The sequence below is a fragment of the Saccostrea cucullata genome, unplaced genomic scaffold (assembly GCF_032062105.1).
Source record: "Saccostrea cucullata isolate Sc308-1 unplaced genomic scaffold, CSIRO_AGI_Scuc_v1 ctg3754, whole genome shotgun sequence".
NCBI lineage: Eukaryota > Metazoa > Mollusca > Bivalvia > Ostreida > Ostreidae > Saccostrea > Saccostrea cuccullata.
Window position 1 is genome coordinate 29,378 of NW_026941522.1, and position 5,875 is coordinate 35,252.

Here is a 5,875-nt window from a genome sequence, read left to right on the forward strand (position 1 = left end):
AGCTCAATATCTGCCAGCGTTTAGAAAAAAAGTGGGGAAAACCAAGTGGGACAGACTGACACACAGACGGGGACAGACAGACAGACGGACGGACGGACGGACAGAGAGACAGACAGACAGACAGACGGACAGACGCAGAGGAAACCTATAGTCCCCTCCGGTTTCACCGGTAGGGGAAAAACAAGCAACAATTAATGCTTGCTAAAATTATAAGTATTTGTTCGTGTTTATAAGGCATAATATTAAACTGATCTGTACTGGCTACAGGGTCCATTACCAAAAATAGTGTATTGTGATCAGTTCCAGAGGTAACAATTTGTGTTTAATTATCTTAGCTGTAAGTACATTTGCCCATAAGATTATTCCTATGTTTATAACTGAGCAGATCAATTCTTTTCATTGCATCAAAATTGCGTCAATTTTTTAAAACATAATTTGCCGCCAAATATCATACACGTCAAATATAATATGTTTACAGTAAGTGTAGTTTAACTATTCCCTATAAAAGTTATATAACTCCCCTCAAATAAAAAATATAATTGAAATCAAAAATGCTTTTATCAAGATTTCGAAATTAAGATAAAGTAAAGTGAGCAGACATTGTAACAATCAATGAAATGTCTTGACTTTGTCTTATCAAAAAAAACCCAATTATGACTGTAACCTAATAACCAGTCCTAATTTTTCTTGTGGACTACTAGAAGATGCATATCATCTGTTTTTTGTTTGTAAATATTATGTAAAAGCAAGAAATTCCTTAATGAATAAGCAATTGTCATTAAATTATTTACATATTATTGATGTACATTTAATGCTATGGGGCGATGGTTCTCTAACTTTTGAACAAAATGCTGAACTTTTCAAGACTATTCAAACTGTCTTAAATGAATGTGGTCGTTTTTCAAAATAAGTTTTACTTTTTTTCTCACCATCTCAAATTATATTTGTATATTTAAAGAATGTATTCCTTTCTATTGCTACAATGTGTACAATGTATGTAGTAGACCATATGTATATAATTTTGTTTTACTTTGGCAATTTTACAAAATGTTATATTAGGAGAGGACTATCTAAATTACTGAACTTGTGTCCGATCTTTGACTTTGTCAATGAAATATGTTCAATTCAATTATGACTCATATCATTTTCTTTGGAAACGTGCATTTAAAATATATCAAATGTACATGCATTACGTGATTAACATCCTGTTATAAATGTCCCAAGGCTATTTCTGTGCCCACACACCAAAATATAACAAAATAGTTACAAATTAAAAATGCTGCGTAAAACTTAAAACAATATAAATGATAAGTCTTTACTTAAAATCAAACAGTAGAAAAAAAACTACATCAGACAAAAAGTAAGATTTTTTAAAAATATTTAATATCTAAATTTGACTAAAATATGTTATATTTTTCCTGTTGCCCTTAATTAAACATGTATTGTTTTGAAAGTTAGCATGTTTCACGAACCCCCTCCCCCCTCAGTGGTTGTCTTTACTCTAGATTTTCCGTACACACTTTTCTTAATTTGTTTTTTTTTCTGGTCACGTATAATATCTGCCATTGTTATATATGACGTTTGGAATGCTTTTAAAATATATCATAAAATCCTTGACCATTTTTTTTTCAGTCGAATTTCTTTTATTCTTTCGTGAAGTTACTTATTTTAAAGGATGAGGACGATTATACTTCTTTGTGTTGTGCTTTTTATCTCTCTTATGACCGTGGAAGAAGTGGAATCGAGCTGGTGGCGGCAAAACTGTAGATGTAAATGCAGTTGGAGGAGAGGTTGTTCGTGCAGTTGTCAAATAAAAAAGAGGAGTGCGGTAATGTTCACTCGCTGAAGACAATTTCTATTTTTTGACATGAAACATACCATTGGCTATAGAATGAAAAGAGAGGTTGCACGGAAGGAAGTTGGTCAAAAATTTGTTTTCAACAGACCGCATTGTCTGGAGAAAAAGTATTTATGCGCTTAAATCAAGTTTAAGGTAGTAGCAAAAATTATTTGTGGTATAATAAATTTTATAAAAAATACTTAAGTTACACTGGACTGAAAATTTACATTGTTGAGAATGATTGCATGTAGCCTTGACTTGATCTAATCAGTGACGATGTTTTTTTAAATATATAATTTGCTTTGCATCTTGCAAGAGTTGTTATTAATTTGAAACTCACAATAAAAAATTCAGCTTTTGTGAATATAGTTCTTATACATTAAGAAAGAAATCATTGTTATAAGGTTAATATTTTCTGAATTAAAATTCAAAGCTTCTCTTTAATTCTTTAAATACATACATGCACATACATGTATATTGAATTTATCACTGTCAGTAATGGTTATAAGATGAAAACTGTCCATTATGTCAGATATTAGACGACCCGAGGCGCGTTAGCGCCGAGGATAGTCTAATATCTGACATAATGGACAGTTTGAGGCTTATAACTTACTTAAAACATTTCACCATTGTCGAACACTTCCATTGTTAACTTATTGGATAGCTACAGGTAAGGTCTCGTTCTGCTTGAATGACTACCTGGCACTGTTCATCAAGTTAGGCCAAAGAAAACCAGTTTTGGTTTTTCTTCTGATTTTATTAATTGTAGGAATCATCGAGAGGTGTTTTATATCGATAAATATGAACATTAACTTTGTTTAGTCTTATTTGTCCGCATTGCGACATTTTTTATCTAAACTACGCATGCGTAAAAGTCAGTTCTACTAAATTCTTGACAATTTATTCATTTTACAACGCAACGACCACGGATGACGACGTGCATTTTGATTTTAAAAAAAAATACCTTCAGAATCGGGTGTTTTGACGATGCCATTTACCGATTACACCAAGATGCCTCAGTTCAAGTTTTTACTATGAAATCCGGATATATATATTCTTATGTTTCGGAGTTTCCCGTTAACAGGTAATTTTTGTAAAGCGATAGGATTTGAAGTATTTTAATCCTACAACTGTTTAAGCATTTTCTTTGAAATTGGAAGATTATTTCTGGTGTATTTTTTTTAAATGCAGCACTTTCTCTTTTGTGTGCAGGTTTCGAACTCGGGAGGATTTTACCCTAGCCACTCCTTAAAACAACGACAGGCACTCGCTCAAACGACGCAGGACTAGGTTGACAAATGGTGATAAATCACTGAACGAAATTACAGATTCTGTTGGAATTTCGTGAGCAAAATTTTGTGCTAAATGTGTAAAAATGGATATTTCAATTAACAAAAAGCCCAAGGTTGTGTTTAAGAATACGCATTCTTCTCGTGAATTCTTTGTGTCCATTGGATTCTATATTATGTTCCGTGAATCAAGCATTAGGAAATGAATCTATTATATAGCAATGAACGGTGAATTCAGGAACTTTATGATCGGAGCCACGGATGTGTCTACAATAATGAATCTGAGACATTCAATTCACTGGATTTTTTGTGCCATTTTCAATAGGATTTTTTGTGAAATACTAACATTTAACGCTAGCCTACTATTTTCCTACGTTGTTCATATTAAATTGTTAGATTTGTCATTGCCTTTTAACTGCTGTTTACTTATTTGCCTCGCTCTCTGTTCTCATTTTAACGTTACCTGTACCTGTCCAATAAGTTGAAACTTATTGGACACCTACAGGTAACTTATTGGACGGGGTGCAGGACAATAACAAATTTATTGAACCAGGTTTAACAAAAGATGACGTCACAGAAATGTTTTAATCATATTTATTTTTTTGTCGGAGTAAAACTATTTTAAATGCATCAAATAAAAAGCATATTTTTCTTCTTCATTACAGCAGGAGCAATTTGCAAAAAGATTTCCTCAACCTGATGACACTTACTAGGTAATTATATCATATGTTCATAATTCGTTTACTGAATTGTATACTGGCTTTGTATTTCTTCCTGATACTTATTTGTTTAAACACAGCTTGAAGACTTGACAGCGGATGAATGAGAGACTGATACAACGCTAGCTGTTAGTCGCTTGCACTCATATTTCTCTCTTTGCTCTAAGAGTATATTTAAGTAAAATCGATATACATTATATATATGTTTTTGTCATGTATAATTAATAAGATAAGATGAATTTTTTTTCTATTTTTATTCACTCGTTAATCGAATCAAACTATTTTTCATATTCTACGTGTACCAGTTTTCTGTTCAATAGATGATATTAAGACAACGAGCAACACATTGTTTCATATTTACGTTGTACATATTTAACTTGAAAAAGATAATAATTGTTTTCTAACTACTAAACTTATGATAAACGTGTTGGCTTTTCAATATTCAACTTCCCTAACTTATGCAGCAATATACATTCATCAGTTCCATACGGAGTTCATATCATTCACTTGATTTGATTCATACGAACATGCTCTGCGCATGAACAATTTCTAACACCAGGTAAGTTATTGACAAGCAAGTTGAGGAAAGAATAACAGCAGTCTCGTTTAAAGTCATCATTTCGTACGTTCTACGTTCTATGGTCTATCAGCATATAAAAGAACAAGGTTCACTTTTGCCTTATTTGGCCCTGTGAATTTCTGAAAAACTGAAACTGCATAGTTTTACTTCACATTGCATTAAATATCACTTAGATCTTTACTGACTGCATATCTATCAAAAATGACATCATTTTCTGGCTAGTCAATGCATTATGACGTCACGAATTGCGTCAATTTCCTCATATTCTGAAAAAGTCTACTAAAACGGCCAATTTTTTACGCTATTTTTTGATATTTAATATATAGCGCAACCTCTGATCTAAAATATGCAAATAGTAAATGATAGAACTGTTTCTGAGGATTATTGGACATGTTTTATTTTTTAGATCAGAGAGTGCGCTCATATAATTTTTCTTCACTGAAAGTACTCAATTATACCTGTTTACCTAAAAATTCAAGAACATTGCAATTTCATAAAGCCAGTTCTCCAAGACCTGAACTTTTAGAAGATTTTTTTTAAATAGGATATGAAAGCACCAAGTCTCTATTTTATTTTAATGCTTCAAATAGAAAATCAAGTGTTGATCAATTAATTGGTATATCTACAGGGCCATTTTATGCATAAAGTGAACCGACTTCTTTATCAATTAATCAATTGTTGACTGATATTTTTCATTTCATTGTGGGTCATTTTATTTATACAATGAAAACTGTTTAATCCGACACCTGAAAAATCTGACAAACAGTGAATTTCGACGTTAAATTTCTTTCCCATTTTAGTATTTCCCTTGTTTTTAAACTGTGCAATCCGACACCCTGTCTATTCCGACACAAAATTTGTCTCCCAGTGCATGTCGGATTAGACAGGTTTCACTGTATCCTCTGATCATGAACTGTTCCGGGATTTATTTTTGTATTCACATATGTTTCAAATTTAGATATATTACATGAAAAAGGCCTTAATGGTAATCAACCGAGCTGTATGATAATCGTAATTACTTTAACTTTCCAATCAACCACTTTTCTTAGTTATAGAGCAATATAGATGCTACGTATGTACAATTTCTAAAATCGAGGTATATAAATAACAAAAAAGTTAAAGAAAGAAAGATATCATTAGTCTCCTTTAAAATCATCATTTCGTTAGTTCTATGGTCGAATCAATGACCTTGTCAACAAATACAATTTATCATTGTGTCAAATGCTGACTGACGATTTTGAGGTCCGTGTTTGCTGCTTCTATTTTGTATTGTTTCATAAACCTTTGAGCTTGAATAATGCTTGTCATCTTCATATATTTCATCTAAACAATTTTTGCAATCTTTAAAAATAGATCTTATTTAAAATTTGATAATAATAGGTTGTCTTATATAAGAAATTCTATTCCAAAGATAAAGGATTGAAAAAATAAAAAGTCCTCTATATAT

At 31.7% G+C, this 5,875-nt stretch overlaps 1 long non-coding RNA gene across 1 annotated transcript; it reads left to right on the forward strand.

The window, feature by feature from the left end:
* The first annotated feature begins 2,429 nt into the window (after positions 1-2,429).
* LOC134257987 (uncharacterized) lies at positions 2,430-3,558 on the forward strand. The gene is made up of 2 exons (XR_009990047.1): positions 2,430-2,924; positions 3,053-3,558. It is a non-coding gene; the product is annotated as an uncharacterized LOC134257987 (long non-coding RNA).
* The last annotated feature ends 2,317 nt before the right edge of the window (positions 3,559-5,875 follow it).